The sequence below is a fragment of the Orcinus orca genome, chromosome 6 (genome assembly GCF_937001465.1).
Source record: "Orcinus orca chromosome 6, mOrcOrc1.1, whole genome shotgun sequence".
Classification (NCBI taxonomy): Eukaryota; Metazoa; Chordata; class Mammalia; order Artiodactyla; family Delphinidae; genus Orcinus; species Orcinus orca.
In genome coordinates, this window is record NC_064564.1 from 58,754,500 (window position 1) to 58,782,066 (window position 27,567).

Sequence of the window (27,567 nt, forward strand, 5' to 3'; positions counted from 1 at the left end):
ATGAAGTCATTTTTGAATTATTTTGGATTATGCAGCATTTTGAATTTGCAACTGAAAAACTCAGACCATTATCGCCCCATAAAATCGTATTTTCGATACTGGATATTTTGAAAACAAAGCATTGGTATACCATTTAAAGAAAGATCTTTTATTATAAAGTTGGGATGGTACTGAAATACTTAGTATTTCCTCCAGACAGTTGATTCTTACTATTCCTAGATTTCATATTTGCAAATTTACTTACAAGTTAAAATTTATTTGTAACGCCAAGGTCAGTACTGGTGGTGCTTCCATGGTCATTCATGGACTAGCTCAGAGCAGTGAAAATTTGAGTCACTCAATGCACACCTTACCAGATGAGGTTGAAACGGATGATGCACTGCCTTGTTGTTTCAACACTAATACTGTAAGCAACTTCCTTTTGGCCATCTATTTGGTGCTGTGTTTCTGCATTTCTGTGTTTTTTCTTGGTGGTTTTGCTACTTAAAATGGTCTCAGAGTGTAGTGCTGAAGTGCTCTCTAGTGTTCCTAAGTGCAAGGAGGCTGAAACGTGCCTAATGGAGAAGATATGTGTGTTTACTAAGCTTTGTTCAGGGATGAGATGCAGTGTTACTGGCTGTCAGTCCAATGTGAATGAAACAACAATATATAGAGAATAAGGTGTCTATAATCAGAAACACACATGAGACAAAGATATGTATTTATCATTTTATAAAAATGTGACCAAAGGCTGGCAAGAACCTAACCCTGCATTTCCCCTAGGAACAACGGTTCAACATTCACCAACTCAGTGTTCAGAGTGACTTGGTGAACATCCTCTGGCTCCTTTCCTCTGAGAGTATATGTGTCAAAACCCCAGCTATTTCCAGATTGTTTCTCTTCAACCGACAAAATACCATACGACCTTACATACCGTGCCATAGTCAAGCTATTAACCTTGGTATCTAACTCCATCATTCCCCAGATGCCTTGACATTGTGATGGGGCTCTAAGAAAACCACCCATCATCTTTGCTTGCCTTTTGCTGCCACCATCTGCACCTTTCTTTATTGTACCTCGGAGAAAACATAACTAAAAGCTGCCAGTTAAGAACCTGACTTGCCACCTAAGAAACTGACAATTTATTATTCCTATTTCGAATGGGGATTAACGTAGTAGGTCCAATTGCTTGGATATCTCTGTTTTTGAGGTAGAACCTGAACTGATTTTTGATGAGGTGTGTCAGTTGCCTCTGGCCAGCTCCCCAGCAACAAAACCAGAGTTGAATTTTTTGGGGTGGGTCCAGGGGTTGTCAATCTGCAGGGAATGTTTGGATTTTTCTTAGGTAAATCGCATTCTTAACAGGGAATGGTTGTCAGTGTTCCTATTAACTGCTGCTAGAAACCCCTAAAAATAGAAAAATCTCTTGAAGCTGAGATCAGTATACTATAAGGGGACCAGAAATGGGTGATTTTGAGTTTAATAGGGCATTGGCTTTTATGGAGTCCTGACTGTCTGCTAGGCGAATATCATTATAGAGATCATCTCATTTAATCCTCAGAGCAGTCTGATGAGGTAGATACTATCGTTAATTTAATTTCTTCAGCTCAGGAAACAGAGTCTTACAGACGTTCAGAAGCTTGTCTAAGGTCATGCAGCTAAGCAGTCAGGACTGGAATGCAGCCAGTCCAGCTCTGGAGCTGGCATTTTTCACTACAACACTCTTGTACTCTACTGCTTCACTTCTACAGACTCTTCCCAAATGCATTGAGCCCAAATTTCTCACACAGTTATAAAAATATAAGGCCAGATTACCATTAACCCGAATGATAACATCATGACAGGTGGGCAATTCTAAAGCACACTTAAAAAGAAATAAATGCTTCCAAGGGAGGCCAGTGCCTTTGCTCACTACTCCTTCATTTTCCCTTATCAACCAGCACCAAGTGATTAACTTGAAGTCAAAAGTCCTTCCTTGAAGTTTGTGCTCAATCTCCAGGCTGGCTCAGTTTCAAAGCTACCCAGGGCTGCTTATCGCTACCAGATGGCTATCTTCTCTCTGACTCAGCTGCAGTGGGTTTGTTCACCCTATTTAGACTATTTGAAGCCAGTGAAAAGGATGGCTGTATTTTTCTTTTCAAGTACCGAGAGACCCTTAATATGTTCTCCAGTGTCCTCAGGAGTGAAAAAAGAGAGCAGTTCCTATCAAGGACATGTTGCTACAGAGGACACTAAACACTGTGTGTTTTTTCCACCAATCTGAAAAACTGTTCATTTCACATTCATTTGTCTCCACTGTCCCAACATATATTTCAAAATAGAGACAGGAACAGTCAAAATGTATACAGAATATTATGTTTCCGTCTCTAACTATGGCTATGCTTTCAATTTATAAATGGCCTCAGAATTTCCAGACTTATTTTCTTAAAGGAGGGCCAGTAAATTTTGGACAAAATGAAATAGAAAACTAATTTTAATAGGGCATTCCTGACAACAATTGGGTTTTGTTATTCATTGAATCAGTTCTTAGAACTGATGAGGACAGCCATGGATTTTAGGATTTTTCCCTGCCTCTGCAGGAAAATACCTTTCCAGGGCTAGAGAGAATGACAATGAGAGAACCAGTAAAGAACTATTGTCATAATAATAGCAGCCACATATTAACCCTCTCCTCTGTGCCATGTACAGTGTTGTGACTTTCTGTACATCATCTTAGGTACAGCCTTGTAGCAAGGCTGGATAAAGGCTCTGTGGGGTCTCAAGCTGCTACAGTTTTTGAAGAACCTCTTTAAGAACAAGAACACAAAATTATGTATAGAAGTAAATATTCAGAATGAGAAAACTTATCACAGTACATTAGAGAGTCTTAAAATGCTTACAAATGCCACAAATATCACAAAATCTACAAAAATAGAGTTTTAAAATATTAACTTTTTGACACACTTGTATTTTTTTTTTTCTTATTTTCTTTGATGGAACACTGATGTCCTCATACGAAATGATGTTGTACTATCTATTATCTGGAGAAAAAAATGGAAATATGCCTACTATAAGATTTTAAATAGTGTTTATCACTTTGATGTAATAATAGATTTATAAATAAACTGAGAGCTTCTTGAAGAAGGGGGATGACTGGGCTATTGATTCGCAGCAGCTAGGATAGTGACTGATACATAAAATGCACTGATCACATGTTTGTTGAATAAAGGGGTAATTAAGCTATGGAGAAGGGTTAAATTAAAAGGTGATACAGAGAGACCTTCAAGATGGTGGAGGAGAAAGATGTGGAGATCACCTTCCTCCCCACAAATACATCAGAAATACGTGTACATGTGGAACGACTCATACAGGACACCTACTGAACGCTGGCAGAAGACCTCAGACTTCTCAAAAGGAAAGAAACCCCCCACATACCTGGGTAGGGAGAAAGAAAAAAGAAAACACAGAGACAAAAGAATAGGGATGGGACCTGCACCTCTGGGAGGGAGCTGTGAAGGAGGAAAAGTTTCCACACAATAGGAAGACCCTTCGCTGGCCGAGATGGGGGGGGTGGGGGTGGGGGTGGGGATAAGTTTCAGAGCCGCGGAGGAGAGCGCAGCAACAGGGGTGCGGAGGGCAAAGCAGAGAGATTTCCTCACAGAGAATTGGTGCCGACCAGCACTTACCAGCCCGAGAGGCTTGTCTGCTCACCCGCCAGGGCGGGCGGGGGCTGGGAGCTGAGGCTGGGGCTTCGGTCGGATCCCAGGGAGAGGACTGGGGTTGGCGGCGTGAACACAGTCTGAAGGGGGCTAGTGCACCACAGCTAGCCAGGAGGGAGTCCAGGAAAAGTCTGCAGCTGCCGAAAAGGCAAGAGACCACTGATTCAGGGTGCGCGAGGAGAGGGGATTCAGAGCACCGCCTAAACGAGCTCCAGAGACGGGCGCGAGCCGCAGCTGTGAACGCGGCCCCAGAGATGGGCATGAGATGCTAAGGCTGCTGCTGCCGCCACCAAGGAGCCTGTGTGCAAGCACAGGTCACTCTCCACACCTCCCCTCCCGGGAGCCTGTGCAGCCCAACACTGCCAGGGTCCCGTGATCCAGGAACAACTTCCCCCAGAGAACACATGGTACGCCTTAGGCTGGTGCAATGGTACGCTGGCCTCTGTCGCCACAGGCTCGCCCCACATCCGTACCCCTCCCTCCCCCCGGCCTGAGTGAGCCAGAGCCCCCTAATCAGCTGCTCCTTTAACCTCGTCCTGTCTGAGCGAAGAACAGATGCCCTCAGGCGACCTACACGCAGAGGCAGGGCCAAACCCAAGGTTGAACCCCAGGAGCTGTGCAAACAAAGAAGAGAAAGGGAAATCTCTCCCAGCAGCCTAAGGAGGAACGGATTAAATCTCCACAATCACTTGACGAACCCTGCATCTCTGGAATACCTGAATAGACAACGAATCATCCCAAATTGAGGTGGTGGACTTTGGGAGCAACTGTAGACTTGGGCTTTGCTTTCTGCATCTAATTTGTTTCTGGTCTTATGTTTATCTTAGTTTAGTATTTAGAGTTTATTATCATTGGTAGATTTGTTTATTGATTTGGTTGCTCTCTTCCTTTTTTTTATGTATATATATATATATTTTTTTCTTTTTCTCTTTTTGTGAGTGTGTATGTGTATGCTTCTTTGTGTGATTTTGTCAGTATAGCTTTGCTTTTACCATTTGCCCTAGGATTCAGTCTGTCCCATTTTATTTTTTTCTTAGTATAGTTTTTAGTGCTTGTTATCATTGATGAACTTTTTTTTTGGTTTGGTGGCACTCTTCTTCCTTTTTTTTTTTTCCTTTTTTAAAATTACTGTTTAATTTTTTTATTTTTAATAATTTTTAATTTTTTTTTATTTTAAAAACTTTATTATTTTTTTTCTTTCTTTTTTTCTCCATTTTCTTCTGAGCCATGTGGCTGACATGGTCTTGATGCTCTGGCCAGGTGTCACAACTGTGCCTTTGAGTTGGGAGAGCCGAGTTCAGGACATTGGTTCACCAGAGACCTCCCGGCTCCAAATAATATCAAATGGTGAAATCACTCCCAGAGAGCTCCATCTCAATGCTAAGACCCAGTTCCACTCAATGACCAGCAAGCTACAGTGCTGGACACCCTATGCCAAAAAACTAGCAAGACAGGAACACAACCCCACCCATTGGCAGAGAGGCTGCCCCAAATCATAACAAGGTCACAGATACCCCAAAACATAACACCAGACGTGGTCCTGCTGACCAGAAAGACAAGATCCAGCCTCATCCACCAGAACACAGGCACCAGTCCGCTCCATCAGGAAGCCTACACAACCCACTGAACCAACCTTAGCCACTGGGGGCAACACCAAAAACAACGGGAACTACGAACCTGCAGCCTGCGAAAAGGAGACCCCAAACACAGTAAGTTAAGCAAAATGGGAAGACAGAGAAATACACAGCAGATGAAGCAGCAAGGTAAAAATCCACCAGACCAAACAAATAAAAAGGAAACAAATAAAAAGGAAATAGGCAGTCTACCTGAAAAAGAATTCAGGGTAATGATAGTATAGATGAAAGAATTCAGGGTAATGAAAGTAAAGATGATCCAAAATCTTGGAAATAGAATGGAGAAAATACAAGAAACGTTTAACAAGGAGCTAGAAGAAATAAAGAGCAAACAATGATGAACAACACAATAAATGAAATTAAAATTAGAAGAACTAAAGAGCAAACAAACAATGATGAACAACACAATAGATGAAATTAAAAATTCTGTAGAAGGCATCAATAGCAGAATAACTGAAGAAGAAGAACAGATAAGTGACCTGGAAGATAAAATAGTGGAAATAACTACCACAGAGCAGAGCAGAAAAAAGAATGAAAAGAATTGAGAACAGTCTCAGACACCTCTGGGACAACATTAAACGCACCAACATTTGAATTATAGGAGTCCCAGAGGAAGAAGAGAAAAAGAAAGGGACTGAGAACATTTTTGAAGAGATTATAGTTGAAAACATCCCTAATATGGGAAAGGAAATAGTCAATCAAGTCCAGGAAGCACAGAGAGTCCCATACAGGATAAATCCAAGGAAAAACATGCCAAGACACATATTAATCAAACTATCAAAAATTAAATACAAAGAAAAAAATATTAAAAGCAACAAGGGAAAAACAACAAGTAACATACAAGGGAATCCCCATAAGGTTAACAGCTGATCTTTCAGCAGAAGCTGCAAGCCAGAAGGGAGTGGCAGGACACATTTAAAGTGATGAATGGGAAAAACATACAACCAAGATTACTTTACCCAGCAAGGATCTCATTCAGATTCAATGGAGAAATTAAAAGCTTTACAGACAAGAAAAAGCTAAGACAATTCAGCACCACCAAAGCAGCTTTACCACAAATGCTAAAGAAACTTCTCTAGGCAGAAAGCACAAGAGAAGGAAAAGACCTGCAATAACAAACCCAAAACAGTTAAGAAAATGCTAATAGGAACTTACATATCAATAACTGCCTTAAATGTAAATGGATTAAATGCTCCAACCAAAAGACATAGACTGGCTGAATGGATTCAAACAATGTAGATATATTCTTTCTACAAGAGACCCACTTCAGACCTAGGGACACAAACAGACTGAAAGTGAGGAGATGAAAAAATATATTCCATGCAAATGGAAATGAAGAGAAAGCTGGAGTAGCAATTCTCATATCAGGCAAAATACACTTTAAAATAGAGCCTATTACAAGAGACAAAGAAGGACACTACATAATGATCAAGGGATCAATCCAAGAAGAAGATATAACAATTGTAAATATTTATGCACCCAACATAGGAGCACCTCAATACATATGGCAAATGCTAACAGCCATAAAAGGGGAAATCGCAGTAACACAATCATAATAGGGGACTTTAAGACCCCATTTTCACCAATGGAAAGATTATCCAAAATGAAAATAAATAAGGAAACACAAGCTTTAAGTAGTACATTAAACAAGGTGGACTTAATTGATATTTATAGGACATTCCATCCAAAAGCAGCAGGATACACTTCTCAAGTGCTCATGGAACATTCTTCAGGATAGATCATATCTTCGGTCACAAATCAAGCCTTGGTAAATTTAAGAAAATTGAAATTGTATCAAGTTTCTTTTCCGACCGCTATGCTATGAGACTAGATATCAATTACAGGAAAAAATCTGTAAAAAAATACAAACATATGGAGGTTAAACAATACACTACGAAATAACCAAGAGATCACTGAAGAAATCAAAGAGGAAATCAAAAAATACCTAGAAACTAAAGACAATGAAAACATGATGACCCAAACCTATGGGACGCAACAAAAACAGTTTTAAGAGGGAAGTTTATAGCAATACAATCCTCTCTCAAGAAAAAAGAAACATCTCAAATAAACAACCTAACCTTATACCTAAAGCAATTAGAGAAAGAAGAACAAAAAAACCCCAAAGTTAGCAGAAGGAAGGAAGTCATAAAGATCAGATCAGAAATAAATGAAAAAGAAATGAGGGAAACAATACCAAAGATCAATAAAACTAAAAGCTTGTTCTTTGACAAGATGAGCAAAATTGATAAACCATTAGCCAGACTCATCAAGGAAAAAAGGAAACACTCAAATCAACAGAGTTAGAAATGAAAAAGGAGAAGTAACAACTGACACTGCAGAAATACAAAGGGTCATGAGAGATTACTACAAGCAACTCTATGATGATAAAATGGACAACCTGGAAGAAATGGACAAATTCTAGAAAGCAGAACCTTCCAAGACTGAACCAGGAAAATAGAAGATATAAATAGGCCAATCACAAGCACTGAAATTGAAACTGTGATTAAAAATCTTCCAACAAACTAAAGCCCAGGACCAGATGGCTTCACAGGAGAATTTTATCAAACATTTAGAGAAGAGCTAACCCCTATCCTTCTCAAACTCTTCCAAAATATAGCAGAGGGAGGAACACTCCCAAACTCATTCTATAAGTCCACCAACACCCTAATACTAAAACCAGACAAAGATATCACAGAGAAAGAAAACTACAGCCAATATCAGTGATGAACATACATGCAAAAATCCTCAACAAAATACTAGCAAACAGAATCCAACAGCACATTAAAGGATCATACACCATGATCAAGTGGGGTTTATCCCAGGAATGCAAGGATTCTTCAATAAACACAAATCAATGTGATACACCATATTAACAAATTGAAGGGGAAAAACCATGTGATCATATCAATAGATGCAGAAAAAGCTTTCGACAAAATTCAACACCCATTTATGATAAAAACCCTCCAGAAAGTAGGCATAGAGGGAACTTCCCTCAACATAATAAAGGCCATATATGACAAACACACAGCCAACGTCGTTCTCAGTGGTGAAAAACTGAGACCGTTTCCTCTAAGATAAGGAAGAAGACAAGGTTGTCCACTTTCTCCACTCTTATTCAACATAGTTTTGGAAGTTTTAGCCACAGCAATCAGAGAAGAAAAAGAAATAAAAGGAATACAAATTGGAAAAGAATAAGTAAAGCTGCCACTGTGTACAGCTGACATGATACCATACATAGAGAATCCTAAATATGCCACCAGAAAACTACTACAGCTAGTCAATGAATTTGGTAAAGTAGCAGGATACAAAATTAATGCACAGAAATCTCTTCCGTTCCTATTTTTCATCATTAATGATGAAAAATCTGAAAGAGAAATTACGGAGACACTCCCAGTCAGCATTGCAACAAAAAGAATAAAGTACCTAAGAATAAACCTACCTAAGGAGACAAAAGACCTGTATGCAGAGAACTATAAGACACTGATGGGAGAAATTAAAGATGATACAAACAAATGGAGAGATATACCATGTTACTGGATTGGAAGAATCAACATTGTGAAAATGACTCTACTACCCAAAGCAATCTACAGATTCAATGCAATCCCTATCAAACTACCAATGGCACTTTTCACAGAGCTAGAACAAAAAAATTCACAATTTGTATGGAAACACAAAAGACCCTGAATAGCCAAAGCAATCTTGAGAAACAAAACAGAGCTGGAGGAATCAAGCTCCCTGACTTCAGACTATACTACACAGCTATAGTAATCAAGACAGTAAGGTACTGGCACAAAACAAAATATAAATGAATGGAACAGGATAGAAAGCCTAGAGATAAACCCATGCACATATGGTCACCTTATCTTTGATAAAGGAGGCTAGAATATACAATGGCAAAAAGACAGCCTCTTCAATAAGTGGTGCTGGGAAAACTGGACAGCTACATGTAAAAGAATGAAATTAGAACACTCCCTAAGACCATACACAAAAATAAACTCAAAATGGATTAAAGACCTCAATGTAAGGCCAGACAGTATCAAACTCGTAGAGGAAAACATAGAACACACTGCTACATAAATCACAGCAAGATCCTTTTTGACCCACCTCCTAGAGAAATGGAAATAAAAACAAAAATAAACAAATGAGACCTAATGAAACTTCAAAGCTTTTGCACAGCAAAGGAAACCATAAACAAGACCAAAAGACAACCCTCAGAATGGAAGAAAATATTTGCAAATGAAGCAACTGACAAAGGATTAATCTCCAAAATTTACAAGCAGCTCATGCAGCTCAATAACAAAAAAACAAACAACCCAATCCAAAAATGGGCAGAAGACCTAAATAGACATTTCTCCAAAGAAGATATACAGACTGCCAACAAACACATGAAAGAATGCTCAACATCATTAATCATTAGAGAAATGCAAATCAAAACTACAATGAGATATCATCTCACACCAGTCAGAATGGCCATCATCAAAAAATCTACAAACAGTAAATGCTGGAGAGGGTGTGGAGAAAAGGGAACACTCTTGCACTGCTGGTGGGAATTTGACTTGGTACAGCCACTATGGAGAATAGTATGGAGGTTCCTTAAAAAACTACAAATAGGGGCTTCCCTGGGGGCGCAGTGGTTGAGAGTCCACTTGCCGATGCAGGGGACACGGGTTCGTGCCCCGGTCCAGGAGGATGCCACAGAGCAGCTAGGCCTGTGAGCCATGGCCGCTGAGCCTGCGTGTCCAGAGACTGTGCTCCACAACGGGAGAGGCCACAACAGTGAGAGGCCCGTGTACCACAAAAAAACAAACAAACAAAAAAAAACTACAAATAGAACTACCATATGACCCAGCAATCCCACTACTGGGCATATACCCTGAGAAAACCAAAATTCAAAAAGTCATGTACCAAAATGTTCATTGCAGCTCTATTTACAATAGCCAGGAGATGGAAATGAGCTAAGTGTCAATCATCGGATGAATGGATAAAGAAGATGTGGCACATATATACAATGGAATATTACTCAGCCATGAAAAGAAATGAAATTGAGCTATTTGTAATGAGGTGGATGGACCTAGAGTCTGTCATACAGAGTGAAGTAAGTCAGAAAGAGAAAGACAAATACCGTATGGTAACACATGTTTATGGAATTTAAGAAATAAAAATAAATGTCATGAAGAACCTAGGGGTAAGACAGGAATAGAGACAGAGACCTACTAGAGAATGGACTTGAGGATATGGGGAAGGGGAAGGGGAAGCTGTGACAAAGTGAGAGAGTGGTATGGACATATATACACTACCAAACATAAGATAGATAGCTAGTGGGAAGCAGCCGCATAGCACAGGGAGATCAGCTCGGTGCTTTGTGACCACCTAGAGGGGTAGGATAGGGAGGGTGGGAGGGAGGGAGAGGCAAGAGGGAAGAGATATGGGAACATATGTATATGTATAACTGATTCACTTTGTTATAAAGCAGAAACTAACACACCATTGTAAAGCAATTATACTCCAATAAAGATGTAAAAAAAAAAAAGGGAGGAGATATGGGGATATATTTATATGTATAGCTGATTCACATTGTTATAAAGCAGAAACTAACACACCATTGTAAATCAGTTATACTCCAATAAAGATGTTTAAAACAATAAGTAAAAAATGATACAGTTCAGCTGGGAAATTTACGACTTCAAATGTTAAGAAACATTCCATGTGTCTTTCTCTTTTCCAAGGCATGTATAATGCACAGGAATTCCTAATGAAGCCTCCTTCATGCTCAGCTCAATCCCTCCTGAACCAGTCAATATTTGTGATTAAGCCACCCTGACCTGGATATGTTATGTGGCTCTATATTACCATTTTGCATGAAAATACATCATGTATACAAGTTTCTGGTATCTAACAAGGAGGCATGACAAAGAAAATGCTGCCAAGTGCTCTATTCTCATTCATGACGCCTGCTCCAGTCTAACCATCCACATCATCATCCTTGGCATCAGCTCAATGGTCTTTGCAAATGACCATTTTACATATGTTTCCACTGAACCCTTACAGAATCCATCCCAGCAACGTGAAAATGAAGAAAAATAGAAAGAAAACACAGTTTGTGAGATAAAGGGTTTCTCTTTTTCCTTTTAAATAAAATGAGCTGGGAAGAGGCAGAGAACTTTTATGATTCAGTAATGGCCAAGATATGATACTCTCTAGCTCACAAATCAAAGAGCCTCCAGCTGCAAAAGCCTCAATTTTGAACAGAACAGCTCAGGGCCAGGCAAAATGTCATCCTTTTTATAGGTTCAACAAAAGTCTTCTGTTTTTCATCTTGCAACACAGGCATTAGATCAGCTCTTCAAGTCCCTGGGATGTCTGGAATACCGACTTGTGTGTACTTTCTAAAACATAGGGTCAAGTGCAACTAAATGCTACAGAAAAAGAGGAAATAACAGTAGAGAGAGACCCAAAATGTCTGAGTAAAATCTTGACTGGGGGAATGTCATGTAGAGTTCTTTGGTGTCTCATAAATGCCCCCTAGGTCTTATCAACATGCGCACTCACACTAATGAGAGTGGCCAGCTTAGAAGACAGTGGGGTCTGCGGCAACATCATGTTACCGTCTGTTCTTAGTCACATTGAAAATTTGGAACTGAAGGATAAAACTGGCTCTGAAGGTTTATTATTGAGAACAAAATGTTTCAAAGAAAGAACAAGCTCTGAATTCAACCTAAATTTCTTATCCACCTAAGTTTTCTGACTTTCATGATAACACTTAAAAGTCTGAGATCCCATAAGCGTGCATTTAAAGAGTTTCCTCTTACTATTAGTCAACAGATTTTAAGATTATAATACTCCACTGTTTCAATTAATTTTTTCCACTATAAAGCTTTATTTTTACATTAAAAAGATAGACTAGAACTAAGGAGAGTTAGGTACTACTTTGGAGAGGAATGGCATAACATGTAACCTTTATGTATCTATGAAGCAGATATACCTTAATTCACAGTTGATTACTTATTTATTCATTTAACAAATGTTTGTTGAATACGTATTTCCCACTATATATACATAAACTGTACCAGTAAGTAGCCAAGTTAAAAAATCAAAATCCATATTTCATATATAGAGTGGCTCGAGTTTAAAAATTTTAAATCAGATTTCTCTGCCTATGTGGATACTGGTAGATTAAAGCTACTGAAGAATAAAAGCTAAGATACTACATGTATGCAGTTATTTGACAAATATTAATCAACCACCCTGTATGCATCTTAACAATGTGATAGGTACTCTAATGGATACAAGTATGCAAGAGACATATGTTTTGTCCTTACAGATAATAAATTCAAGAAAGTACAATAGTCATAGACAGAAATAACCGTGACCATAGACTCAAATTTTTGTTATTTCATAGTGAATTGCATACAGAAGAGGAAGTATCTTTTCTGTCAGAAAGGAAAGTGTTGTGGATGAGGTGACGTTTATGTTGGGGCCTGGAGCATGGATAAGCTTTGGAGAAGTGGCAATGGGGAGGGGACATTCTGTTCATCACAAGGCAAGACAAGAGTGGGAAAGTTCAGAGCAGGTATAGGGATAGTGAGAAGACCAGATGGCCTGACATGGGTTAGTATCAAGGGCTAGTAGGAGATGAGGCTGGAAAAGTAGATTGTTATCAGATTGTCAAGAACCTTGAATGCTAGGCTAAAAACTCTGAGTCTTCAAAGCTCATAGAATAAATACCATAGAAACATTTTAGATCAAAGGAATAATATAAATAAAGTGATATTTTAGAAAAATCAGCCTGATTGCTACAATATTCCAGGCATGAGATGTTCAACATCTGAGCTAAGCCTAGAAGGGGCAGGAGCAAGAGCTAAGAGAAGTTTCCAGAAGACTTGATAATTTCCCAGGGGTCAAAATGTACTACAGAGTCTTGAGTTGGGTGATTGGGAGTATGACTAACATGTTTTTAGGGTCTGGAAGATATTGGCTGCTTATTCTGACCAAGAATATATTGAAATTTTCTTTCATTGTTTTTCTCATTGATATACTTTGGAGATGGGCCAGACCTATATTCCCTTTTGGCTAATGACATTATTAAGACATTTATTATGACACTGAGACAGGCATTATTAGGAATGTTTCGTATTTAACGTTCAAAGCTTCTTAGTAAAGTCATTGTTTTACTTTTCTTTTACAAATTAAGAAATTTAAGCTCATAAAGAGAAAAATTTTCCCAGAGTCCCAGGACTTGTGTTCAGAAGGGATTTAGACTTAGGTGTTTGCCCCTAACCCCTTCCCTCCTCCACCTACTTCCAGTTAATATGTTTCCTGCTTGTAGGACACTACTTTTGCTTTGATGGAAATATAGCCCTGGTAGGATTCCAAGAGTGTGGGTTAGGATTCAGCATCATACTGTGTAGTGCTTGAATCATGTGTCTGTAAATTAAATGATACAGCACTTGTACTACTCATGAAATTGTTATTTAAATCGGGTACTATTGAAATTGTAAATGGTATCTATCACCCCTAAATTCAGTGATACCGGGGGCTCTGCACATATTACCTTATCAAAGAGATTTGTTGAGTGAAATCCATTCATGAATTAGAACAGAAACACCGTAGAAATAGAGCATCAACTTCACTTCTCCCTAGTTTGAAAAGGAATAATCTAAATGGAGGTATGACCCTCATCCATGTGGTCTTGGGTTGGGTACCTAGACAGAACCCGAGTGGAGCCTACAAGTGGAGCCTGAGGAGGGGATATATAAGTTTTTTTAAAAAATAGTATTAGTTTCAGGTATACAATATAATAATTCAATGCATGTATATATGCAAAACAGTCACCACCTTCAGCCTAGTTAACATCCATCACCATACATAGTTACAAAAATTGTTTTCTTGTGATGAATTTTAAGACCTACTTCTTAGCAACTTGAAAATATACAATATAGTGTTATTAACTATAGTTACCATGCTGACTATTACATCCCTAGGACTTATTTATTTTATAATTGAGAGTTTGTGCCTTTTGACCACCTTCACCCATTTTTCCAGCTTCACGCTCCCCACCTCTGGCAACCACCAATCTGTTCTCTGTTCCTATGAATTCAGGGTAATTCTTTTTTTTTTTTTTTTTTCTTTTTTGCAGTATGCGGGCCTCTCACTGTTGTGGCCTCTCCCATTGCAGAACACAGGTTACGGACGTGCAGGCTCAGCGGCCATGGCTCACGGGCGCAGCCGCTCCGCGGCATGTGAGATCTTCCTGGACCGGGGCACGAACCCGCGTCCCCTGCATCGGCAGGTGGACTCTCAGCCACTGCGCCACCAGGGAAACCCCAGGGTAATTCTTAATTTTCGTTTTGTTTTGACTTGTAGACGCTACATATCAGTGATATGATACAGTATATGTCTTTCTCAGTCTGGCTTTTTTTGCTTTCCATAGTACCCTCAAGGGCTATCCATGTTGTCACAAATAGCAGGATTTCCTTATTTTTTATGGCTGAATAATATTCCATTATATATATATGTGTGTGTGTATATATACACACACACACACACACACACACACACACACACACATATATGACATCTTTATTCATTTATTTCTCAGTTAACACTTAGGTGGTTTTCATGTCTTGGCTATTGTAAATAATGCTGCAGTGAACATGGGGGCGCAGATATCTTTTCAATGTAGTGTCCTCATTTCCTTTGGGTAAATACCCAGAAGTGGAATTGCAGGATCCTATGGTGGTTTTATGTTTAATTTTTTTGAGAAATCTCCATACTGTATTCTGTTGTGGCTGCACCAGTTTACATTCCCACCAACAATGCACAAGGGTTCCCTTCTCCACATCCTCACTAACACTTGTTATTTCTTGTCTTTTTGATAACAGCCATTCTAAGAGGTGGGAGGTGGTATTTCACTGTGGTTTTGATTTGCATTTCCCTGATGATTAGTAAGCTTGAGCATTTTATCATGTGCCTGTTTGCCATCTGTATGTCTTCTTTGAAAAAATGTCTATTCAGATCCTCTGCCCATTTTCAAATTGGAATGTTTGTTTTTATGCTAATGAGTTATTTTATATATTTTGGATACTAGCCCCTTTTTAAATATATGACTTGCAAATATCTTCTCCCATTCAGTATGTTGCCTTTTCATTCTATTGATGGTTTCCTTTGATGTGCAGAACCTGTTTAGTTTGATGTACTGCCATTTGTTTATTTTTGCTTTTTTTGCCTTTGCTTTTGGTGTGAAATCCAAAAAGTGCAGGAAGACTGATGTCAAGGAGCTCACAGTGTTTGTTTTCTTCTAGGAGTTTTGTGGTTCAAGTCTTTAATCTATTTTGACTTGATTTTTATGTATGGTGTAAGATGGTGGTCCAGTTTAATTCTTTTGCATATGGCTGTACAGTTTTACCAACACCATTTATTGAAGAGACTGTCTTTTGCTCATTGTGTATTCTTGGCTCCTTGGTCATAAATTAGTTAACCATATATGTCTGGTGTTGTTTCTGTGCTCTCTCTTTTGTTTCATTGGTCTTTGTGTGTGTTTTATACCAATACTGTTTTGATTACTATAGCTTTGTACTATAGTTTGAAATCAAGAAGTGTGATGCTTCCATTTTTTGTTGTTTTTTTCTCAAGATCTCTTTGTCTATTTAGGGTCCTTTGTGATTCTACACACATTTTAGAATTGTTCTATTTCTGTGAAAAATGCCATTGGAATTTTGATAGGAATTGCATAAATCTGTAGATTGCTTTGGGTACTCTGGACATTTTAACAATATATTTCTTCCAGTTAATGAACATTGAATATCTTTCCATTCATTTGTGTCTTGTTTAATTTCTCTCATCAGTGTTTTATAGTTTTCAATGTACTGGTCTTTCACCTCCTTGATTAAATTTATTCCTATATATTTTATTCTTTTTGATACAATTGTAAATGAGATGGTTTTCTTAGTTTCTCGTTCTGATAGTTTGTTAATAGTGTTTAGAAACACAACTGATTTTTGTATATTGATTTTGTATCCTGCAACTTTACTGGATTTTTTTTTTTATTAGTTCTAACAGTTTGGTGGAGTCTTTAGTGTTTTCTATGTATAATGTGTCACCTACAAATAGAGACAGTTTGTTTTTCTTTTCTGATTTGGATACCTTTTATTTCTTTTTCTTGTCTAATTAGTTGGTCTGGTGAGGACTTTTAATACTATGTCAAATAAAAGTTATGAGAGTAGGCATTCTTGGCTTATTCCTAATCTTAGAGGAAAGCTTAAAGCTTTTCACCACTGAGTATGGTGTTAGCTGTGGGCTTGTCATATATGAGCTTAATCATGTTGAGATATGTTCCTTCTATACTCACTTTGTTGAGAGTTTTTTTTAACATGAATGAATGTTGAATTTCATCAGATGCTTTTTCTGCATCTATTGAGATGACCATATCATTTTTATCCTTCATGTTATTAATGTGGCGTATCACAGTCATTGATTTGTGGATGTTGAACCATCTTTGCACCCCTGGAATAGCTCTTACCCGATCATGGTGTATGATCCTTTTAATGTATTGTCTGATTTTGTTTGCTTATATTTTCCTGAAGATATTTGCATCTACATTCATCAGGAATACTGATCTGTAATTTTCTTTTTTGTGGTGTCCTTTTTTGGTTTTGGTATCAGGGTAATACTGGCCTTGCAAAATTTGTTTGGAAGTGTTCCCTTCTCTTCTATTTTTTGGAGAAGTTTGAGGAGGATTGTTATTAATTCTTCTTTAAATGTTTGGTAGAACTCACCAGTGAATCCATCTGGTCCTGAACTTTTGTTTGCTGGGAAGTGTAAGTGAGTTCTTATTATTCTCACTTATTCAGTGAGTGTTCTCAGGGGAAGCCTACAGTGGAGTAGAGGGAGCATGCAAGAAAGGGAGAGAAAGTTGAACCTAATGAGAGTTCTCAGATGTAGATGATACCTCAGTTTATTTCACCTGGAGGCAAAGTTGCCCCCACACTACTACTCATTGGCTACTGGCCAGCCTGGAGGTGGGGAGGTGAGGTACAGTATAATCCCCAACCCCTTGGAGTGAGAAGGCAGCTCTAGCCTTCCAAGAAAAACTTGCTGGAGAAGGTTGAACATGTGGGCACACCAAACCAGTAAAAGAGATCGTGGGGGGTGTGGGCAGGGCACCACATCATCTGCTTGATGTAAAACCTTGAAATAAAGACACGTTCACGGTTACTTTACCCATGTGGAAAACAAAATCCTGTCCCTTATAAGGATGCCCAGCTGCAGAAATAGTAAATAGTTTCCTACTTTGCGACTGAATCCAGTTCATTGTCAAAGACGTGCTGGAGTCTCTTTTCAGAAATCTGTTGAGGCCACATCTGTCTAAAAAACACATGTCCAATATCAAACACTGATCCCAACCCAATCCTCCAAATTAATATCTCCCGTCATCTTCCTCGTTCTAGTAAATGGCAATGCCAGCCTTTAAGTTGCTCAGGTAAAACCTCAGAATCATCATAAAATCCTTACTTTGTCTCAAATCCCACATTCTATCAGCAAATCCTATTTACTCTGCTTCCAAATATGTCCAGATTCCAGTCCCTTTTTACCACCTCCTCTGTTACCACCTTAATCAAAGACGTCAGCTCTCATCTGGATTATTGAAAAATTTCCTAACCAGTCTCCTTGTGTCTGCTCCTGCCTGCTACAGTCTATTCTCAAACAGTAGCCAGAGTGATCTTTAAATGGTATAGTCAAATCATACGACTCCTCTTTAGAAACTTCTGATGGCTCTTCTCACTCACTCAAAGCAAAACTCAAAGTCCTGCCAAGGTCCACAAGGCCTTAGAAGGTGGGGTTCCTTACACCTCTACCTACTAGGTGTTATTTCTTGTCTTCTTTCCTTCACTCAGTCCACCCCAGCTATTGACACATTTCCCCCCTCCTTATTCTTCAGACCCAATGAAGCATGAACCCACCTCAGGCCCTTTGCATTTTTGTTCCCTCTTTCCAGAACACTCTTTTTTTCAGCTACCTGCCACCTGCTTCCTTCAGGTCTCTGCTCAGATACCATCTCTCAGTGACATAAAATGCAACTGCACTTCCAAGCACTCCTTATTATCTTAAAATGCTTTAGGTTTTTCTATAACACTTATCACCATTTGATATATTATGTATTAATTTACTTTCTGTCTTACCACCAAAAAATATAAGGTATGCAAAGCCTTAGATTTTATTTCACTCACTGCTGAATACACAAAACCTAGAACAGTTTTTTTTACACTGTAAGAGCTCAGTAAACATTTTCTGACTGAAGTAATGAATGATACAATTAACGCAAATTTTGTGGGAAGATTATGGTAAATGATTAGTGGTTCCTGCCATGGCATCTTAAGGAGTGTTAAAGGCCAAGCCTTTTGGTTTGTTTTGTTTGTTTTTAATATCCCTGTACAATTATTTACTTGGGATAAGAGTACCTGATTAAACTTAGACCCAAAATTGGGTATAGAAATTTATATCTACATCAGTGGATATTTATGAACAAATAAATGACAAGTGAAAGATTCATAAATGTTTACAATGAGAGACAGAGTGAGATATGGTCAAGGAAAATGGAAAAAGCAAAATGGAGAATAAAATATTCCATCCAAGTCACTGACTTTAACTCAGCAATGGGAGGAAGTATCGATATCCATAGTGTAATCATGTAGATTTGATTAAGTGTCATGATTCAATTCCTTTAGGAGGTAAGGCTTAGAGATTCAAAGCAGGGTCTTTGGAATTAGAGAGATATTGCGTTTGCCACTTACAAACTATGTGACCATGGACAAGTCACTTACTCTCTTTGAGCTTGAATTTTCTCAATATAAATAGCAGGAAATTTGCAAGGTCATTGTAAAACTAAATGAGATATTTCACGTAAAACACTTAGCATGGTGCCTAGAATATAGTAATGCTCAGTAAATGTAAGCACATTGTTTTGCCAGATATATTCATGAAGACATTTCTTACTCTCAGTGAGAGAGAACTGAGAATAAACAGAAGATGCAAAGTATAAGAGGAGATTGGCTGAAGAATTTTGCCTGTAGAGCAAGCTGGCAAACTCTTTTTGTTACACCTAGAAATAATGGAAAATTCCTTGGGGCTTACTTGTACTTTAATTTTTGGATTGTGATCAAATACATCTATGGCCAGATACAGATTAATTTTCTACACTTAAAAGATCATATATAATTCTGTTTCTCTGTCAGGATCACGGCAGCTTCTCTATCATTTTTATTGACTTCCAGGTGATGTCTAACTTTAAAAAATTATTTCTCCATCTGTCCATGCCAGTTCAAGCCTCAAAAGGAAAATAAAATGCATATTGCAATTGAATAAAGATATATAAGATGAGGCCTATCACTGAATATTTTAAAATAGTTTTTTCCATATCATTATAAAAACTGAAATTTCACAAGTTAGATTAACTTGCAATAAATTGTTTGGAAGCTGAATATTCCTGGTGATGTACCTTGATCATTTGAATTAAAATAAGTTTATTTCATACAATAATCTTGGTATATATTTAATAAAATAAAAGTGATGGTGGACATTGAGATCAGATGAAATACATTTGTATGCCATGCATTGTGTTAGATTCTAGAAGCACAAATATGAAATAAAACATGGTACTTTTCCCCACTACAGAGCTGATATACTGGTGAGAGAAACAGACTAAAAGATCATTTCATAAAATCAACATGCTATCCCATCAAAGGCTGTTTAGGGGTGTGTGGGGCGGGAGCAGATGTCTGAACTGGAATTTGAAAGAGGAGTAAAGTTAACCGGAAGAAGAAAGGTAGTAGAGGCATCACAGACAGGAGACCAGGATGTACGAAAGCACTGAGGCATTGGACAGTAAGGGGTATGAGAGATTACAAGAATTCAGCATTGTTTAAGTAAACTACCCCAGGCTGAGTTTGGTAGGTGTGGTGGATTAAAGGTGGCCACAGTCTTCAGTTCTCTTCCTTTTGAGAGGTAGAGTTGGTGTCCCCTTCCCTTCAGTTCAGCAGTCTCTGTCTCTCTGAATACTTGGATAGACTATGGTGGAAGTGACATAGTACCAGGTTCTGGACCAGGTCTTAAAAGACTGGCAGCTCCACTTCCTGAATCTTGTAATACTCATGGTGAAGGAAGATAGCCACCAGGTAAGAAGTCTGATTACCTGTCTAAAACAATCTTCTGAAGAGGCTCTGCGATTACATGGAGAGGCTGAGGGGCTCAGCTGAGCCCAGTCTTCCAGCTGCTTCCAACAAGGCCCCAGGAACAAGAGTAAACCCATCCTGGACCCTCTAGACCAGACTAGCCACTGGTGGAATACCACCAAGTGACCCTAGTCAATACCAGAATCACCTGGCTGACTCCTAACAGAATTCTTGACTTCATATGATGATGAGATATACTATAATGGATGTTGTTTCAAGCCTTTAAGTGTTGGGGTGATTTGTTAAACAGCAATTGAAAACCTGATCAGTAGAACATGAAGCTGAAGAGCTATCCAAATGCAAAATGATAGAGGGCCTGGGTTGCTAGTTTAAGGATGTTGGATGCTTCATCTTAATGTTGGCAAGTAGTAAAATTAGCCCCCTTCACTCCACACACATACAAGGTCTCCCAATTTATCATTTGCCAAACAAGGCCATTTAAAAAATTGCTGCCATATTCTGTCAAGATAAGTTCAGAAAAGAAAGAGAAATTTAGCTCCAAGAAATTTGGAAGGACAGAATTGCAAAGTAATGACAAGATAATGACCCATAGCGCTTATTACGGGTCAGACATTGCTTTAAGTGTTGTGCAAATATTAATTTACTTAATCATTGTAACAGTCCAATGAGTGAAGTAGTGATATCTGCTCATTTTTACCCATGAGGACACTGAGTCATAAAGAAGTTCCAAAACTTGACAAGGCAACATGGCTAATGAGAAGAAGAGGAGTCTGGGTCTAGATTCTGTGGGAGTGACAACTGCACTTCTCTTGCTTCTTGTAGGTAACTGCTCTTCCCTCAGGAAAACTTTCTCTGACCTTTCAGTCTAGGTTGGGCCACTGTATTAAATTATGCTGTGATCTCCTTAAATGGTGTGTATGTGTGTGTGTGTGTAACTGTAGGATGTGATGGGCAGGGTCTGTCTTCTTCAGCTAACTGTGAGCCCCCTGAGAGAAGCAGAGGCCCTTTCCCTTTTGTTCTTCATGGTTTCCCTCATGCTTATCCTAGTGACTATCACATAGGTACTCAGTAAATCCTTGCAGAATGAGGAGAGGATGAATGTACTAACGATGGAATGATTTCTTAGACTGAACAAGCTAAGTTATATGGAAACTGCTTTGTTCCTATTCTTAGCAAGTTGTCATGGATATGTGCAAACATGAGAACCACTACTTGTTCTCAAAATGGGTTAAAAAAAAAAGAAAACAGGGCTTCCCTGGTGGCGCAGTGGTTGAGAGTCCACCTGCCGACGCAGGGGACGCGGGTTCGTGCCCCGGTCTGGGAAGATCCCACATGCTGTGGAGCGGCTGGGCCCCTGAGCCATGGCCGCTAAGCCTGCGCGTCCGGAGCCTGTGCTCCGCAACGGGAGAGGCCACAACAGTGAGAGGCCCGTGTACCGCAAAAAAAAGAAAAAAAAAAAAAAGAAAAGAAATCAAAAGCACAAGTTGGGAAAGAATTCCAATAAATTCTTTCCAACTGGGCCCATGGGTCAGAGGAGCAACGAAGGAAGGAAAGATGGCAAGGATGACTCAGCAACAAGAACAGCTGTCTGGGGCAGAGCAAGAAAGACTAAGACATTTGGGTTAAGAACCATGGGAGGAAAGGAGACACAACACTGTGCCAACATCTTAAAAGCCAGCCTAGTGATAAGCAAGTGGCAAGGATGAAATCAGTTCAGTGTGTAGGTAGGAGTGGAACAGAGAAATAAGACCTCAGAGATTTAAAGTCATGAAGTATAAAGTGCTCTGGGGAATCAAGGTAGGCGTGGGTGAGGAACTGACATTTAAGCTGAGACACAAAGGATGACTCTGAGATACCTGGGTGAAAGGTGGGGGGTGAGTGTCCTGGCAGAGGGACCAGAATTGCCAAGTCTCCACTATGAGAGAGAGAATGGCTCATTCAAGGCAGAAGATGGTGACTATAGAGTTGAGAGTAAGTGTGGAGAGTTGAGGCTGGAGAGACAGAAGTCAGCATGCCGCTGATTGTTCAGTCAGTGTTAGGATGTTGGTATTTCTCTTAAAGACTGTGTGAATCGATTGATGGGTTTAAAACAGTGGGATGACACAGTCTGGTTTGACCATTTGTTTTGTGGCTGCATACCTGAGGGTAGGTATGATTTTATTGAGGATATGTTATTAAAGACTTTGCTTGGCAATGGAGATGCAAAGAATCAGAAGAACCATATCTTTACATTTAAAGATCTCACAATTTGACCAGGGGATCAGGACTTACACACGAAAAAGAAAGCTTGTAGGGCATTTTAGCTTGTGCTGAGTGTGTGATGAGGGATATGGGAACACAGAGTAGGAAGAGTGGATTAAGGCTGGAAAAGAGAAGAGGGCTTGGTGATGGGAGACAGAAATACTAGAGGGGTTGAGAAAAGCTTTACAGTTGGAGCAAGATTGAACTTGAAAGTCCAGGATGAGAAATGTGCACAATCTCAGTCCAGTCTGTGTTCCTTATATTATACAAAGAGGAGGCAGCTGCTCTGTGATCTTAAAGAAACTTCATGCCCCACGGGAGCACAGTACTTAAAGGGGAAGCTTTAGGATGTGAAGGGGCATCCACTTTCTTTATGGATTCATTGTTCTTATAACTCGATGAACTTCTCCTCTGTTCACAGAAAATAGAGATTTTTTACTTAATGATTAAATGCTCTGCCTCTGGCTTCTCGGCTTTGTGGCTTAAGCTCAGGTGTTCACATTTGAAGAATGGACTTTAGCCCAGAAGAAATAGGTCTTGTCTGAGCTTTTCCACTAGATGAATAACTAAGTGATTGTGGATAAACTCCTTAACCTCTCTGGGCCTCACTTTACGACTTCGTAGGATGAGGAAGCTGGAATAGATGAACGTGAGTGTTCTTTTCCTCTCAGACAACATCTCTGTATGTTTCCCGTTCAGTCTGAGACAAGAGAGATTAAACTTCATTGTATGTGACTGTTCATTAATGACAATCATTATCATAGCCTTCTTTAATTGAGCCCTAACTACATAGTGAGCTTTGTATTCATTTCTTTATTCAATTTTTATTCTCTCATTTCTTTATTTAATCCTCACAACATTAGTCACTTTACAGTCAAGGAAACGGAGGTTATGTCCTTACTCAAGGTCACACAACTGGTACATGACATAGGCAAGCTTTTAACTTGGTTCTCTTTGACTCTCTGGCCATTCATATTTGCAAGTGCCATGCTGACATCATTGGCTTAAACACTTTTTTTTTGGTGAACATTGCAATATAACTGAAGTTAAAATAGTTAGATTTTTAGCAGAGCAGCCAGTGGGGTATGAATCTGCTACTACTTTGATTCAGAAGAAAGTCTTAGCTTCACACATAATGTGAATAATAGCATCAAAACGTTCACATAAATCTCCCCCAGACCTAAGGCCTGGATCAGTATGCTAATGTGTAAGCTGTTACAATATTTCACAGCTAGGAATGAATGGCTAAACATAAAAACGTGTATTTAAATGTGGATGGATGTGCCTGTAGAGGCACCAAAGGCACTACTAATATTATCCACACTTCTTCATCCATGGAGGATGGAAGCCCTTTAGTGTCCGCAATGAGCTGGGATCATCTTGTTGCTAAGCCTAAGGCAATCAGGCTCTGAGGCCAAATGAAATAGAATCAGAGAGTGTTGTAAAAAGCCTAGAAGAGCTACATCACGATGTGAATGGCAGTGCATTGCCGTTATCGGGCATCTGTTGACCTACCCTTCAAGAACCAGTACCGGTGAACCCCGAAGTCAAAGCCAGCCTAGAGGAAACATCAGAAAAGTAGTATTAAAATGCTTTCATGTCTAACCTGCAATTAACAGTGGAGAAAATGCCAGCAAATCACCTTGGGGAAAAAAGTGCACAAGCAGCCTTATCACTGTGGGCTATGGAGGCCTTGGGAGTCTCAGATTCTCTGTGCAGATGGGCAAGTGTGGGTATGAAAGAAGAGAGATGTCTTTGACAAAGTTTGACTTGTCCCTATCTCTAAAATTTGGGGAGGGGGACAAGCAACAAGAAAATAAAAACAAACAAAAAGATGATCCCAATAGGAATCAAGAGTCCTTTGAAATCTCCTTTTATTATTACTTTTAAATTTAAACTTACTTTAATTTTATCTTGTTGGCACATGGAGTCCTTGGTAGAATAGATTAAGCCTTTCACCTTCTTAGAATAATATTTTAAATATATAAAATGACATATACAGGATTTCAAAGGTTACCATTTATATACCTTACAGTTATCAAAACTTCAAGAAGTTCGTAACATAGAACAGAACATAATTCTTTATTCTCACAATAATTAAGAAGATTCTGGCAGCGATACTACTATTTACTGTAATTTCAAAGTCATGATGAAAGTAAATGATGTTTGATGGCTTTGCAACAACTGCAGTGTGATATGAAAATGTATGTGATTTATATTGCTGGTAAATCATAGGTGCCGCTAATACTAGCATGATTGTTGCCTCTGTTTATGATAAAAGAAATGCTATGGACATATATACACTACCAAACGTAAGGTAGATAGCTAGTGGGAAGCAGCCGCATAGCACAGGGAGATCAGCTCGGTGCTTTGTGACCGCCTGGAGGGGTGGGATAGGGAGGGTGGGAGGGAGGGAGATGCAAGCGGGAAGAGATACGGGAACATATGTATATATATAACTGATTCATTTTGTTGTGAAGCTGAAACTAACATACCACTGTAAAGCAGTTATACTCCAATAAAGATGTTAAAATGAAAAGAAAAAAAAAAAGAAATGCTAAACTTCACTTAGCAATAAGTAAGATGTCAGTTTTCCCATTTGAGTCCTTGGACTTCTTGAGGTCTAGAGTCCCTGAGCCCCAGGTGAAGAACTTCTACACTATTTGTGGATTACAAATCCACTATTTGTGGATTAACCACGTTACCTTTGGGTAAGTCATGTTAGAGACTGCTACAACTTTTGTGTTACAGCAACTGCAGATGATAGGTAGGTTTATTTATTAGAGCAAAGATTAGGTTGTGAAAATTCCTTTTTTGGTTTTTGTTCTCAAGTAACTTTTCAGTATCTAGCATTGGTATTTTTCACAGGTGAGAGTTTTGGGTAAATTCTGAAAATCACCTAGCCAGTGCAGCTTACTACTCTAGAGCAGTTGATTGTATAAAAGGATTAATAGTCACTTAATATGGACCTTCTACTATTAAGTCAAATACTCTTTTCCCAGGAAGTGTGCCCAGTGCGATGCACCCTGTGTTTCCTGGCCCTCTCTCCCCCCGTGCTTTTTTCTCACACAGTGATTATCTGCAGTGCCCCCTGTCTCATCACCACATTCATAATTACACAATGGTAATTTCTATGCATCCTTTAAGACTTGCTCCTGCCTCTTGTTCCTCCCATTCCTTCTCTCTAGGATGGGGTAGATGCAATTTTCATATTGGTTTCCATAATACCTCTTGTGTGTCCCAGTCACTGAGCTGACTACATTGCTTTGTGTTTATTGGGTTATGTGTATGTTTCTAGTTTTAGACTCTGAGCTGCTTATGAGTAAGGTCAGTGTTAAGATCATGTTTTCAGCCCAAATCTCAGCATAGTGCTTAGCACAAGAAGGTTTCTCAATAAACGTTTATGAAATAAATGAGCAAAATCATGCTAAGCTCTAGGGGTACAAGGGTGTATAAACAGTACATTCCCTCAAGAAGCTTAGATCCTTGTTGTGAATTGAACTCTGTGTGTGTGTGTGTGTGTGTGTGTGTGTGTGTGTGTGTGTGTGTGTACAGGCACATGCAAGAGTAAGAAAAATAAGTGCACCTGGTATAAGGTCCCAGACGCCAAATGCTAAATAAATAAAATAATAAAATAAGTGAAATCTCTATGTGAGCAAGAATTCAGAGAAAAAAAATATTGAGTTGGGCTGTATTATAAAGTACCCTGCAGGAGATGAAAACTGGGCTGATGTTAGGAATGTGGAAAGAGTTAAACAGTGTGCATGGAATGGGAATGGGTTCCTTACAATTCCTCACTGGCTTTTTCTTCTCCAGTTTGAAGACTTCTTATTGTTTTAACTGTTTCTTATATGGTATGATATTTAGAACCCGTTATTTCCTAGTGATTTTCCTCTATGAACACTTTTTTTCTGTTATTTTTTGATAAAGATGGGTGTCGGGAACAGGATGCAGTAATTTAGACATGCCCTGACCTGGACAGAATGGTTTCTTAATTCCCTGACTTGAACACTGCATTTATTGTACTGTCGTCTATAGTTGTATTTGACTCTGGTATCCGTGGCACATTACTGGGGAAAAAAGCAAAAATTATCCAAAACCCCAGGATATTTTTCACGTGACCTACCATTAAGAATTGTTCCCATTTTTGTTGATTCACTTATTAAGCCATTTATTTATTTACTTAATGTAAACTTATTAGAATACTACTATGTAGCAGGCATTATTCAATAGATAAGCCCAAACATATGAATTTTTGTAAAGCTTTATTAGGAAAATTTTAAAATGTAATGAAAAATTGAAAGGATTATACAGTGAATAATCACATTCACAAAACCTAGATTCTATAATTAACCTAGATTCTGTATTTACTTTATTAAATATCTGTGTTTCTATCCATCCCTCTGTTCACCCATCAAGCTATATTATTTTATGATGGCAGACATAAGCACCTCATAAACACCCATAAATACCTCAGCATGTGTACCATGGACTGGAGTTAAATGCTTGTTTGATTGAAACACTTTATAAAATATCTATGCTAAATTTTCATAATGCAGTTTCCTATGCTAAACGAAATGATATCTAATTTCAATTATACTGTTGACCCTATTCAAGCCAGGCAAATAAAATAATGAAAAGAATATTGTAGCATTTATTTGTATTTAGATTTTCTGAAAATGAGAGGTTCCAGTGTATTTTTTTCCTTGAATTTTAGTGTCATATTTGAAATGATAAATGCTACTAATTGACTTTGAGGGATAATTTTATAATCTAATGCAAATCAGCCCAAACTCCCATCAAGATTTAGAACATTATCATCATCCC

General features: G+C 38.8%; 1 long non-coding RNA gene across 1 annotated transcript in view; it reads left to right on the forward strand.

Annotated features, from left to right (window-relative positions):
- Positions 1 to 14,637, forward strand: part of LOC117203768 (uncharacterized) — a 399,299-nt gene extending 384,662 nt beyond the window's left edge. The window contains exon 14 of the long non-coding RNA XR_007477754.1: positions 14,448 to 14,637. This is a non-coding gene — a long non-coding RNA (uncharacterized LOC117203768). The remainder of the gene's footprint in view (positions 1 to 14,447) is intronic.
- The last annotated feature ends 12,930 nt before the right edge of the window (positions 14,638 to 27,567 follow it).